Source organism: Bactrocera neohumeralis, chromosome 6, assembly GCF_024586455.1.
Source record: "Bactrocera neohumeralis isolate Rockhampton chromosome 6, APGP_CSIRO_Bneo_wtdbg2-racon-allhic-juicebox.fasta_v2, whole genome shotgun sequence".
In the NCBI taxonomy this organism is placed as follows: domain Eukaryota; kingdom Metazoa; phylum Arthropoda; class Insecta; order Diptera; family Tephritidae; genus Bactrocera; species Bactrocera neohumeralis.
In genome coordinates this window covers 22,372,186-22,386,607 of record NC_065923.1, presented here as the reverse complement: position 1 = coordinate 22,386,607, position 14,422 = coordinate 22,372,186, and positions in this window count along the sequence as shown.

Below are 14,422 nucleotides of genomic sequence, written 5' to 3'. Positions count from 1 at the left end.
TTTTTTCCTTATTTTAACATATTTTAAAAATTCCATTCGAATCATATTTTTGTACCTTTTTTAGTCGTATAATATTTTAAAGTTGAATTGTATTTGCTTTTCTGCCAAAAGGCAATTTTTTATATATTTTAATTTAATCATTTCAAATGTTTTTAACCTCTGTTCGTGGAACTTATATATTTTATCATTAAACATTCGTATGAAATTAATATTTTTATATACATAATTTATAAATTAAATTATGCAATATTTTTATATAGTTTAAAGTGTATGTTTTTCATAAAACGTCTTTTTTGCTGTTTTCGGGTACATTTTAGGTTATTATTAAGGTATTTTGCCGGTGTTTTTTCGTAAATTTTATCATTGGTCATTCGAATGAAATCAATTTTATTTATTTATTTATTATTTGTATTTATATATATTATATATTAAAATATATTTTTTTGGCAGTCTTCGGGTATATTTCAGTTACTTTTTAAGTTATTTTTTGAAATTAATTTGGTGTTTATTGGTCAATATTTTTCATAAATAATAAATGTATGCAAAATGTTGTTAGAATTTTCAAATTCTTTCTTGTATTTCTTATTAGTTATATTTCGTGTATTTTTTTGGAACAATCTCGGCATTTTTTGGAATTTGGTCAATATTCTTAGTATCATATCTATTATGATCTTAGAATTCTATTAAATTTAATTAAGATTGTTCTATACATTTTTGTGTATTTTTGGGCATTTTTTTAAGTTATTTTGGAATTTTTTTATTCTAATTCTGTTAAGAAATCTGTCTTTTTGGTCTGTACTTTTCGAATCATAAATTTATATAAAATATTCTCAGAATTTTATTTATTTTTCTCTTTTTTTATTATTTTTGATATTCTCGGGATTTTTGAATAATTTCTGTTTTTTTTCGCTTTATGAATCTTGTTTTTTGTCTACATTTTTAATTGTAGTTTTTCTTTTATTTTCTTAAGACTTTTTTTAATTTTTGGTAATTTTTTCGTGTTTTTTTTGTTGAATTTAATTGTAGTATTTCGGCTCTCCAAGAGCACGGTATGAAGTTCCTACAATTCTAAATACAACGTAGGAACTCTATACCTCGCTGATGGCAAAAACCAGGCGGTGTCGCTGTATTTGGTTAGGGATATATGTATATACCCAGTATACGGAATTTGTTCTGATAGAGCATTACAGTGGCAAATATATACCCTTAACTTTGAGTTGGTAACCTGTTTCGTTGAATTAGGCCTAAAAATAAAGCTTGAGAAAATTCTATTTTATAAACTAATCTCTTTTAAGTTTTAGAATATTATGGTAAAAAATACAAACTCACTTAATAACAATAGTTGAATATATATAATGTATAAAATATTTTTACAAATTCTACGAATTTTGGCATTGGAAGTCTCGTCTAATTATTTTTAGTGGTATAATGATGAAAATACTTTCGAAAATGTCTACTTAGAACTTGATACTTAAAGTATATTCTTAGTTATACTATACATATCTGTTACGTTAAAAGCATGTAGTGTTTTGAAACCTTTTACTAAATATTTATATTTCATATTTCATAATTTTGCCTTAATTTGATTTAGAGATTTTTCATAAATTGAATAAAGCCAGGAGGATTCACTTTTCACTTATTTTTTATATTCCATATTCTTCATTTTCCAATATTTTTTACTTTTATTATTTTTGATATATTTTTTTATATTTTTCTTTCATTTACTTCATTCTTCATTTTTAGTAACGCAATATCTTCAATGATTTTCACGTATTTTTTCAGTCAAATCTTCACTTCAACACATTTTATATACTTTTCCACCAAAAAATATTTCGAAATTCCGACGCGTTTTGTTCGCACGAAATGATTTGCCGCTGGCAAGCAAGCAACGTTAACGCTTTGCCAAACGTCGAGCCACGGTAGCTAGCGCGTACGCCTTCAAATAGGTAAACGGAGCGCGCACTTGTATCACAAATTTCATAATCCATAACCGCAACGTTTGATCGTTCCACAGCGACTGAGCTGACAAATACTAATGAAAATCCATTCAAGCATGGCATGATGTGGTATAAGCAAGAACACCGGCGCTGCGCTCGTCGACGTCGCGATCGCCGCGTCAGCGCATAGTAACGTAACGCGCGCGCAGGGTATACATACACGGCACGTTGTCGGCGACTGCATGCAAGTGATCGTGGCAAAGCGATTTTCGGCCAGTTGAAAGTAGACGCCACTGGTTGTAGTTTTTACCAATCGCTATGATTGTCTAATAATATTTCGATTAATAGCGCTGTTATGCAAATTGGATACATGGAGTGTGTGCCAAAATTTGCCTGAACGCGCTGTGACCTTTGAGCGCGTTCAATGCAAAAAGCGAGTTTGCTGTTTTTTGTGAACAAAACTACCGCGCTGTTCTTCGTGAAATATAACACCCACTAAACCGAAACTAATACGCGAGAAGCGCGTTTCAAATTTAAACCGCTTGTTAAGCGCTTAGCTCACAACTGATCTCCAACGCGGCGCGGCGTACGCCAATAACCTACAGAGGATTAATGTACGCTCTCTGCTTGTGAGCGCGGTCGGCGCCTACAAGTCGTGCGCATGTTAGTCAGATTCCAACAGAGCGTACCGCTCACCGTTAGCTAAGCGTTGCTGCATTATTGACAAACTGCATGGAAAACGCTTGGCAACAGCTTAAACTAAATAATATATTGCTACGCGTACGCCAACGGCGTTAGAAACTACAGCGCGTTATGGTTAGATCCGCTTACTTAAGAAACAAATTTGGGATTTTCGCAAAAAATGGTGACGACTGTGTAGCAAAGAGTTGGAAACTAATATTCTGTAGTAATACTTGACTCAGCTGGAGCAAAGCGCGGTCGAGCGCTCGACACAAAAAGAGTGCGCTCACCGCACAAATACAGCGAACGTCAGTGATTGACTCATAGTAATTGAAAAAATGAATATGTATGCAATTGCTGCTGCACAAGAGACTGACGCTCCAGCCAGAACACACGCGCGCGTACCTTTTCCTCCCAGAAGTGTCAGTGGCGCGCATACAGTGCACATTCTAACGGGTAGTAGGACTCGATGCAGCAAGTGCATTTCACTTCCAGTAGCACACAAAACCAGAAACCGTAATTTCCATGCAACAAAAACAATGCAGGCGCTAGCGCCGCGCACAGTGGTACGCTGCGAGTCAGCGCGCTCCAGCGCGAACTCCATTGCACTCGGTTGGAGCAGTCACCACCATGCCTGGAAGCTGGCGACAAAACAGCGTACACCAGCAGATCTTTCCATTTACCACAAAACCACATAATAGTCAACTAAAATCACACAAGCACAATAAGAACAGGTCTAGCTGCTGCCGCTCGGTGGAGCGATGTCAGCGCAACACTACGTCAACTATGAGCCGATATGAAACTAAGAGCACAGCGTTTGCCACGCGTCGTCTATGCAAAGGCAAAGTCAAAGTGTCGAACGATTGGCTAGTTGATCGAGCGCCTAGCTTAGCTTAGGCGCTTTTGGACTCGCGTCTCAAATAGGTGGTAACTTGACGAACTATCGTTGCGAGCGCCAAAGCTTAGAATCTACTATCTACTTGTACGAGCGGCTAGCGCCAACAAAAAATTGTTTAGTTGAAAACGAAAACAAGACCGGAATAACGCCAGCACGAGCACACGTTAGTAGCGCGCACAACGCGCGTCGTTCACAACTCGATTGTCGCAAGAAGACTGGCCGAAGTTGTGAGTTTCGAGCGAACGTTAGCCTAGCCAAATGACGAGACGGCCCACTTGGTGGCTGAGCAGCCGGCAGATGCTGCAGCGCTGCACACAAGATGGTGGTGGTGGTGACGGCGCTGGTGGTTGAACTGACGATGTTGCTGTGCTGTGCTGTGTTCGCCGCGCTGGTGGTGGTGGTGGTGGTGACTCGGTCTCGCATTAAGTGCGCCGCTCACTTGCAATCCATTCGTCAGCAGCGTATATATGTGTGCGCGCGGAGTGGATGTAGCCACATACGTGGCGTTGGCCACATATTCGCACGCTCAAAGTATAAAGAACAGAACTCAACTGGCTGAGTGGGTTCGCTAGTTCGCTATCTGGTTGGATTACTATTGCCACGAGTAAACAACTTGCACACATGCATATACATAACGACAGCGAAGTAGACGTCATACACAGCGCGCTGACTACGCGCAGAGAGCAGTATGGCTGCGCGGCAGCGCGAGAGCGAGAGCGCCACATAGTTTGCGGGCAGCGGGTTGAGAATGGCAGCGCTGCGCTCGACGCGCTGAGTGGCAAGGAGTTCATGCTTGTATATATGTGGCGGCGTATGTGTGGTAGTGCATGTGCGCGCGTGTGTGCGCTTATCGCTGACGCATGCAGAGTGAAATGGTTAACATTGCGCCGTAACGCCACATAGTACCACGCTCATATGTGTTAATATACATGTATGTACATACATATCTACATGTGCGCGCCGCGTATGAGTAACTGCGCGTCGACTGTGTTGCTGTTGTAGCTCACTTTTATTTTGTGTTTTTTCAACTTTTATTTTTATTTTTTTGCTTTTCTCTATTTCTTCTGTCTTGCTTTGTATTATATCTTCGGATTTACTACACACATGCATACATACTTGTGTGTATGTGTTTGTGTTTGGTTCGGTTTCGAATCGCCTTCAGCATTTGCTGCTTCGTGTGCGCGTAGCGGCGCGCTGCACTGCGCCACGTTCATGTGGATGCAACAGGGCAAAAGTCTGCCGAGCAACGGAATCGCAACGCGAAACAATGTCCAGTGGACAAGTGTTTTCCGTTGGTGGCAACTGGCCACTATAGCAGGTGATTGTCGCTGGCAAGTCAATACGGGCAATCACATATCCACCAATACACACATACATACTTACATACATATATATTTATAGTGAATGCTTGATTTTATGTGGAGATGTGTGTGCAGTTGCACTTGTGTGTTAGCGCTTGTGCATATATGTTACATACACACATGTAAATACTTGATCGATAGTAAATTTCTATATATACTTGTATGTGTGTATGTTTGTGTACTTATTGTGGGCAGCGTATTTATTGAGCTATCAATAAGCTTGTGGTTATCGCGCCTTCTTCATGCTAAAAATATTTTACATATGTTTGTTCTTATGTATTTGTATATATATATTTTTTATGTACATATATATGAAGGTATATATATGAGCGCATGTTGTGATATTCATAAATCTTCTGAAGCTGTTTGTATGTATGTATGCTATCTGCCAATATGGCGAAATATGACTTAAGATTAATTCTTAGTCGAATACAAATCGCGATAACACTTTCGGTTTGATGACGAAAAGGTTATTTAAACCACATTTAAGTGTAACACCACAGTTTTTCCTAAATAATTCGAAAGAAGCTTATTTATGTGTACACCTAACATTCATATGGGCGACCTTATGCATTGTAGAAGAGTATAAAAGTTTAGAATATTTTTATGTTAATAACTTGAGGTCTAATTTATCGTAGCATCATTTATACCAACTGATCAAATTTGACCCGGACTGTGTCCGCTTCTGTTAATGACGATAACATCGAGAAAGGTAAAGAAGCAGTGCTGAGAAATCGTCATGTTGGCATCAGTGAGGTAGAAGATATGTTGCAATCCTATGGATCGACTCAAAACATTTTGGTTAACGTTTAAGGTAGGAAGGTTTCAACATCTCTTGTGGATCGACTCAAAACATTATGGTTAATGTTTTGGATATGAAGCGAGTCAATACTAGACACCAAAAGCCGTGAGTGAGCCGTTACGAACGATCGGAACTGTCTTTCTGGCTGAATACGAAACGATGGTCACCGCTCAGCAACGTATTCGGCTCTTTGTGACTTCTTTCGGTTTCCGAAACTGATAACTTCGCCTCAGGGAATTCGCCTAAGTCCATGGACCTAATACGTTGCTGAGATCTTGTCTTGTGGGACATTTTGGTTAATGTTTTAGGTACGAAGTGAGCCAATGTAAGACTCGTACTAATAGACTGATTTTCTGCTCAAACGACTTCGAGCCGAGGTCGAAACAGAAATGACAATTGACAAGTTAGTTGTGACCCTACATTCAACAAACGCATTGACGGGACGTGGGTTTATGAATATGATGTCGAAACACCATAACAAACTAGTGAATGATGCTCAAAAAGGAGCTGAAACCGAAAAAATAAATAAATTCGCTAAAGCTTCTGTATTGTTTCAGGAAGGCCATAATAAAAATTTGTATTAAAATGTGTGAAAAGAAATGATCAGTATTTTGTATACAAACATTACAGCCTCATACAAACTGCGAATTAATAATTTGAATTATTTTATAAAGAAAAATCGCTCCATGTGCTGGTACTCTGTTCCAATAGGGTCTCCCTAGAAATAAGCTAATAGAAAATGTTGGCTGTTTAGAAGAGTTCAGATTCGAGGTGGTTTTCAAAAACATCCAGTAGGTTTCTTGAATGATAATATTTCAGAAAAAGCTGAAATGTAGCAAGACAAAAAGATCTTTAATCGCACTTCATGGAGCGGAGAGCTTTTTATAACTCTCAAATGATTTTCAAAGGCTTGATACTTGATAGCTTGAGGGATTATGTTAGGTTAGTTTATTCTTAAGGCGATATTTTGAGAACAATGTAATACAACATCGGCCTTCATAAACTTTTTTAAAGAAAAATTTACAAAAAAACTTTTTAATGGGAACTTTACACTATTTCGCGCTCTCTGACTTCTCTTTTTCTCCTTCTTTCTACAACTATAGATATTTGATTTTATTTTTTGGTTTTTGATCGTTTCGTGTGTAGAAGGAATCTCGAATTGCATTGTGTCTCAATTATGTCACAGACTGAACGGCTCACAGTCGTGTGAACGCTCTTTTTCAAGGCACAAAGCTAAAACTCTTTTATCTTATTCATTCTAAAAAATTTGTAATTTTAAGTCTCGTGGCCTTCTCTTCTTTAAATAATATCTGCTCAAGAACATTGTGCGTTGCCTAACGACTTCTCAATCGGGAATCTCTCGAAATACTTGGAAGAACTTTTTCTTTTCAGAAATCTTAAGCTAATAAGCGTGACAAATATTCCAATAAGACTAAACGAAGTTCTTCTAAAATGTTTCTTTTTTCACATTTTAGTGAAATATTTTCATATTTTCATAGATTCCTATAGCTTTGGAACTAAAACTTGCTCTCTAATGCGTTTTTGTGGCAGAGAACCTAGGCTTTAGTTGCTTTTAGATCTTTCTTGGCTTAAATTCTAAGAATATTCTGATTCAAATAAATTTAATTTTCTGTACAATTTTTTTAAGATATCTTTCATATATGATATTTATAAACATATAAAGCTCCTCTCAGCCCTGAGTTCTCACGGCGACCTGGTGCTCTGCAACAAATTTCTCCAACAATTGATAGGATTATGATTCCTATATCCTCCCCAAGCTCCTTTTTTCTCTCTACGGCACTTTTCCATCGAAACTCTTGAATTATACACCCTCTTTTACTTTACTTCTATTAATTTTTAAGACTATTAAACTATCTACGGGGACTGTTGTCAATGATAAGTTTGAGCTTTGCCATGTTTATGCTTGATAAAGTTATAATACTTTAGTGGTGAGTCCAAAAACAAAATTCTACCTCCGTCCCTGTCTGCTTGTCAAAAAATGTATATGGAAAGACACAAAACAGTTAGCAAGTTCAGTTCATAACAAAGGGTTTTTGGTTATCTCGCCAAATAGGTATAAGAGCTTGTTTTACTAACTCGATTTTGTTATACAAATTTAAACGACTTATACCAGTGGTTTGTTCGATTTATCGCACTTAAGGTTATAGCAAATTGAAGACAGATTTGAAAAATTTATAGCTCGCACTATATTTATGGACCAGTTACGAAACGCCACTTCCCTACGCGCTCAGTTTACGCTTTTCCACTTCCACACCTTCTCCTTGTAAAAAATTGCAATGGAAAACAGAAAAGGGTCAAGTATTTTACAAAAGAGTTTGCGCATATCCTACTAAAGTGGTATATCACGTGATAATCGAGAAATATTTTATTATACCAGTTTATACCAGTTGTTTGTTCGATTCTCTTTGCACCAAATTGTGGCAAATTGAAGACAGCTTTGATACGGCTTTGATAACTTTGCACTGTAAATAAAGTTTTATCGACCAACTTTTACGATACTGAAAGCAGTGACAGTGACGTGTGACCCTGCTCTTGAAAGATGCGCTAATGATAAGTTGTCAGCGCTTAAAACTTTCTTTGTCACTAAACCTGTATTTCCTCTAATTTTTCTGGTTCTGTTTTATTATACCAGTTTATACTAGTTTATACCACTTTTGCCAATTGTTTGTTTGATACCCTTTGCACCAAGTGATGGCAAATTGAAGACAATTTTGATCGTTTTACACTGTAAATATAGTTTTATAGACTAACTTTTTCGATATTGAAACCAGTAACGGCGGGACCCTATTCTTGAAAGATATGCTACTGATTAGTTGTCAGCGCTTAAACTGCTTTCTTTCTCAATAAACTGATATAACCGCTGATTTTTCTTATTTTTTTTTTATTATGCCAGTTTATACCACTTATGCAAATTATTTGTTCGATTCGCCACACTTAAGTTCACAGCGAATTGAAGGCAACTATTTAAAATTTTGCACCTCATACTACTGTAACTACCGAAACACTTATTCGATATCGAAAGCAATAAACGTGGAGTTGGTACCCTGCTTCTATTCAATGACGTTCGGCTGATAAGTTGTCAGCGCTTAAACAGCTTTTTGGTGGACGATAGTAAACTTTGCGCGAGTAAACAGCGTAATCAATGAAACTAAATATGTACATATATACTTTACACAAACATACAATATGTACATATATACATACATACATATGAAAAGCAGGCATGTCTGGCAAACCGCATCGAATTGAGCCGCCTGCGCGGCACGAAGCGAACTTCATTTATCTACCAGCCGATATGACATTTATTAAAAAAACAACGCGCCGCGGCCGAACATTTTGCTGATAGCGACATCAGCGGCAACAATAGCAACAATGGCAATAAAAGTAGCGAAACACAAGAACAAAGAAGGGAAAATGGAAAGCAATTGAAAAGCCAGTGGGAAAGATGTTTATGGCGGCAACGCCGAGCGCAGAGTTTTTCCAGGCGGCGAGGCGAAACGCGCAAGGCTTAAGCGCGGCATAATAAAACAACAACTAACACAATAGCGCAGCGCGCTGTAAACAATGTAGCGCTGCACAACAATATGGGCATTTCATTTCAACTCTTTTTTGTTGTACTTTTTTGGGGGGATTTTTTTTGTTTTTGCTGCCATCAACTTGATTCTACGCTACGCGGAGTCTCGCGCCAAGTGTCACACACACACATACACGTATAAGTGCGTGTGTTTGTGGAAAGTAAACATGCAGGCGCGTGTGTGTGTGCGGAGATATGCCGCATACGCGTAATAAACGAAAGCGTACAAAGTGAGCAAGTGAACAACAACAACAGGCAACAACCAAAACAAAACGCCTATGTATGTGTGTGTGTGTAAACGCGAAACGCCACATTTCGAGTTCGATGATCTGTTTACGATTTTATTCGCTTTTCGTTATTATTTTTCTTTTTTCGGAATTTTTTTTTGCTTTTGTAATTCACTCTCAACCATTTCTTCCCTTTTCCTTTGTTGTTGTGCATATCGCGCAGCCTCGTGTGTTTATACTACAATATTTGAGTGCATGCGCATGTGTACGTGTGTGTATGTGTGCTTGTAGGCTGTTGTCTCCTGATATGCTCGCTTCTTGCGCTTTTAATATTGCTGATTTTTTATTTTTTTTATTTCTGTTGGTCGTTTTTTTCTGTTGATGTTGCACGCTGGCTGCTGGAGGAGCTGGCGAGTTGGCGATCCAGCGCAGGCAGGCAGCTGGCAGCAGACGCGCTAGGCAAACAAACCAACCAACAAACTGCGCGAGGAGTGACAAAGGCAAGGCGGCATGGCGACCGGGTGGCAGGCAGTCAACAAGCGCTTGGCTGGTAGGCGAAGCAGCAGCAGCAGCAGCAGCAATCAAATAGGCATGCTGGCGGCCAAACGCCGTGCCAGCGTTGCGGCATCACTAGCGGCGCGCTTGAGTTGGAGCTGGGCGGGGCGGTGGCAGCGCGTCGCGCCAGCATATCAGCAACGCTGCACTAGGCGCAACGCCCGCAGCGTCGCGTTCGGCGCGATTTTTGTTTTTACTACACACATATGTATGTATATTTGTATATATCCTTATGTATGTATGTTTGCTTGTATGTTCGTTTGTAGTCTAGTGTTCTCTGCATCTTTTGCCGTTTTCAACGTTTCATTTATGTACCAAAAACAACAGTGAACATATCAGCATGCTTGCATGCCACAAATATATACATATACACATACACACATACATACAAAAGCAACAACATGCAGCCTTGATTGCAAGTTGTGCCTCATTGCTTGCATTTTTTCCGTTCTGAAACTTCATTTCACCGCGCGGCTGGTTGCTGTATTCCACATGTTTGTTGCTGTTGTTGTTGTTTTAAATGTTATTTTTATTTGTTTCAATCATTCGTGCCGCGTATCTACAGTAGCCGCAGCAGCAGCACATGCAGCAACCAAAGCACTTAGTGGCAGTAATAATAACAACAGCAGCAACAACAAGCAGCAAAAGCAAACTTACTTTCTCATTTCGGTTATTTGCTTTGCTTTTGTTGTTGTTTTAATATTTTTTCTTTTTAACTTTTTGATGATTTTTCTCTTATTTGTACAGCATGCGATATGGTTTTTGTGGCTTTTTTGCCACTATTTGCTTGCTCATGCATATAGTTTTTGCTGTTGTTGTTGGTTTTTGTTTAACAGTAGCGCTGAGAAAAGCAAACAGTAAACAGTAATTTACACTTTGTACGTCACAGCACATTTTAATGATAATGCAGGGCGGCACTCAAGCGGGGAGTGGGGCGGCTTTATGGTGATATGCAAGTGTGCGGGGAGATGAAGTAAGAAGAGGGAAGAAACGAGAAAACACGTTAACTTCACCTGCACCGCAGCTCAAATACCCTTCACAGGTGATTTCTTATATCTTACAAGGGTATAAAACGATCTTTATATTGTTTTTGAACGGTCGGCTTGTATGGCAACTCCATGCTATAGTGGTCCGATTTGAACAATATGTTGTGCAGATTGTAGCGTTGGTTTCGGTAATAATATGTGCCAAATTTTTTGAAGATGTCTAGTCAAATGAAAAAGTTTTCAATATAAGCATTTGTTTCCGATTGCTCAGTTTGTATAACAGCTATATGCTATAGTGATCCGATCTGAAAAATTTCTTCGGAGACTATACCATTGCCTTGGATAATAATCCACGCTAAATTTCGTGAAGATATCTTATCAATTGTGACAGTTTTCCATACACGAGCTTGATTTCGTTCGTTCAGTTTGTATGGCAGATATATGCTATAGTGATCCGATACCGGTGATGCCAAAAAATTTGCAGCTTCTTGAAGTAAGAAGGACGTGTGCACAATTTTGGAGCGATATCTCAAAAACTGAGGGTCTAGTTCGAGTATATACTGACAGACGGACAGACGCACGTACCTGGTTAAATCATCTCAGCTAGTTCGTATCCCATATATGTATGTATACATATACATACATATTTATATACATACATATACCACCCATTCGAGCCAAGTTTGATGTCAAGATCTCTAGAGCAGAAATCTCCTTTATGTATTTATTAAACATGAATAACCATTGGCTTTAATAGGCGCCAGTGAATGCCTCATCTACGTAGACAAGCTCAATTTAAAATCCTCTCAATCAGAATATTTGACTTTGGCTAAGGAAGGAGTAGACGATTTTAATGAAATAGTACTAATAATAGCAATAATTAAGCAAGTTCAGTTCACATGGAGTTAGCCAACAGTTGAAGAACGAATTGCTAGCAGCGGTCGGTATTTGGTGGATAATGTCAGAGGGCTAAGTATACTTTTGAATTGAAAACGCTGTTGAAAATTCCCAAAAATCATACCATCAAGGCGATCATCAAGGACCACAGCAAGTTTGTTGCTGCTGCAGCTGCCTCTGCTCCATCTGCTGGCGTTGCTGCCGATAAGAAGGAAGAAGCCAAAAAGGAAGGTAGAAGCCAAAATGAAGGCTTCGGTCTCTTCGACTAAACAGCTCAACACTAAAGTTGACTGAAAACCTACAAAGATCTTTGCAAATTTCTAATATACACATAATGCTTGACACTACGAAGAAGCTTCGAACAAATAATAGTGAAATCAATTATCTAACGTCTCAAAGTAATCAGTCAACTGAAGCCGAATTTACACCATTAGAAACCACCATTCCAAAGTAGAAGAATAGAATAAAAATAACTACTCGTTTAGAAACGGTAAACTAAAGCTGTAAATAATCATACTTTGAAGCCCTTCAGATTCCATTCCACAGGCACCGTCGTACCTTATATTGTGGATCTCTTTTGAGCCTTGATTTTTGATAGTTAAATACGTTTCCCCGGTCAACTGAGGTCTATGAGTTGTCTCAAGCATTTGTTGAACTCGTTACTCGAAATTTTTCTTCAATTCAGGTACTTTATATCGAAATTCAGGTAGTGCTATGAAGAACAACTCGCTATATTTTTCAACCAAGATAACTCAATTTGAAAGCAGATCCATTGAAAAGTTTGAGGTAAAATATAAAAAAGTTCGTAGTAAATAGTCCATCGACCATTCTCTAATAAGAAATTCACTAATGAAATGGAATTTTAGGAAAACTAACATAGTGATCCCAAATATTATTTGGCACTCGTTAAGATTTAGTCTGGAATAAAATCGAAGTTATTGCTTGAAAAGCACAAGATGCTGGATTTAATTCTTGAAAACTTAATGAATAAATTTCTTAGCAGATTTCAGTAACTCTTAGACAGTTTCATATGTTTTGCTTCCCAATCATTTTAAAGCGAATTACATTCAATTGGTACCACGATAGGCCATTCATCAAATAGAGAAGTAATAAGTCTGAATCCGTTTCTCGCAAACTCGTATTTAGTAGACCTGATAATAACCCATTTATCCTATAGATTTTCTAATTTCCCAAAATTACTCCCATTTTGTTGGTTTATTTTTATACTCCGACCTAAATTTATTTTATTGCAAATGTAAATTGATCAGCCATGAAGCTGATTAGCGCGCAGCGTTAGTAAAATTAATTTAAATGTAATTACTTGTTTACTAACTCTAACAAGTACCATTACTTTAGTATTTAGTAGCTGTAACAGCATTTAGTAGAAATTAGAAATGTTGGCAATAAATTTTGTACCGGTAACCTACCTTAAATTGCAGGTAGTAAATACTTGCTGGTAACTAGTACACAGCTAATGGAGAAATAGTGGTTGAAATAAATAGAGAAGTAGTGATTAAAATAGAAAATTAACTGAAAGATCTACACAAAGAACAACGCGATATGTATATAAGTATATATAGGATTGTATGTATGTAATCGTAGTATATGTTTATAACGATACATATGGAGTTTTGTAGTATGTACATACATATACATATGTGTACGAGTTCGTGTCTATATAAAAAGCACATGTATGTATGTATATTTTTATATATACATACATATATATTTATATGTTAGTATGAATGTGTGTATACGACTATTTGGTCGTGCTTGATCAAGCACAACTGTTGCTATGAAAGTTTGAAGAGAATACCATATATATACAAATGTATATAAGTATGTATGTATGTAGGTACATTGCATGAAATTTGTTTATAAGTATGTACATATACATATAAACGTTTTGCCTGAATTCCAAACACTTGCGGTCATTAACACTGATAACTGCAGTTAAAATAAGTGAAGTGTATTAAAAAAATATTAAAAAAAAAATAATTCCAAAAAAAACTAAAAATAAAATTTTAAAAAATTTACTAAATTAAAAAAAAAATATACATATAGTAGTTAAAAAAAAATTAATAAATTTAATAACTAAAAAAGGATAAAAAATAAAAATACAACAAAAAAATAAAAGTTTAAATTCAAAAAACGAGTAAAAATAAAATTAATTTTCAAGCACTTAAATTAAAAATATAAAAAAATAAATTTAATTTAATTTATTTAAAAAAAAATAAATTTATAAATTTATAATTTAATTTTTATAATTTAATTTATTTCAAAAATTAAATTAAATACTTTTTATCAATAAAAAAATATTTAAAATCACTTTTAAAAGCTTTTACTTTAAGCAAGTATTATACTAAGCAACAAAAAAATATAAATTAATTTAAAAAAATTAAAAAAAATTTAAATAGTGTAAAAAATTAAACTAAAAATTAAAAATAAAAGAACTAAAAAATTAATTTTCAAATTTTTAGAAA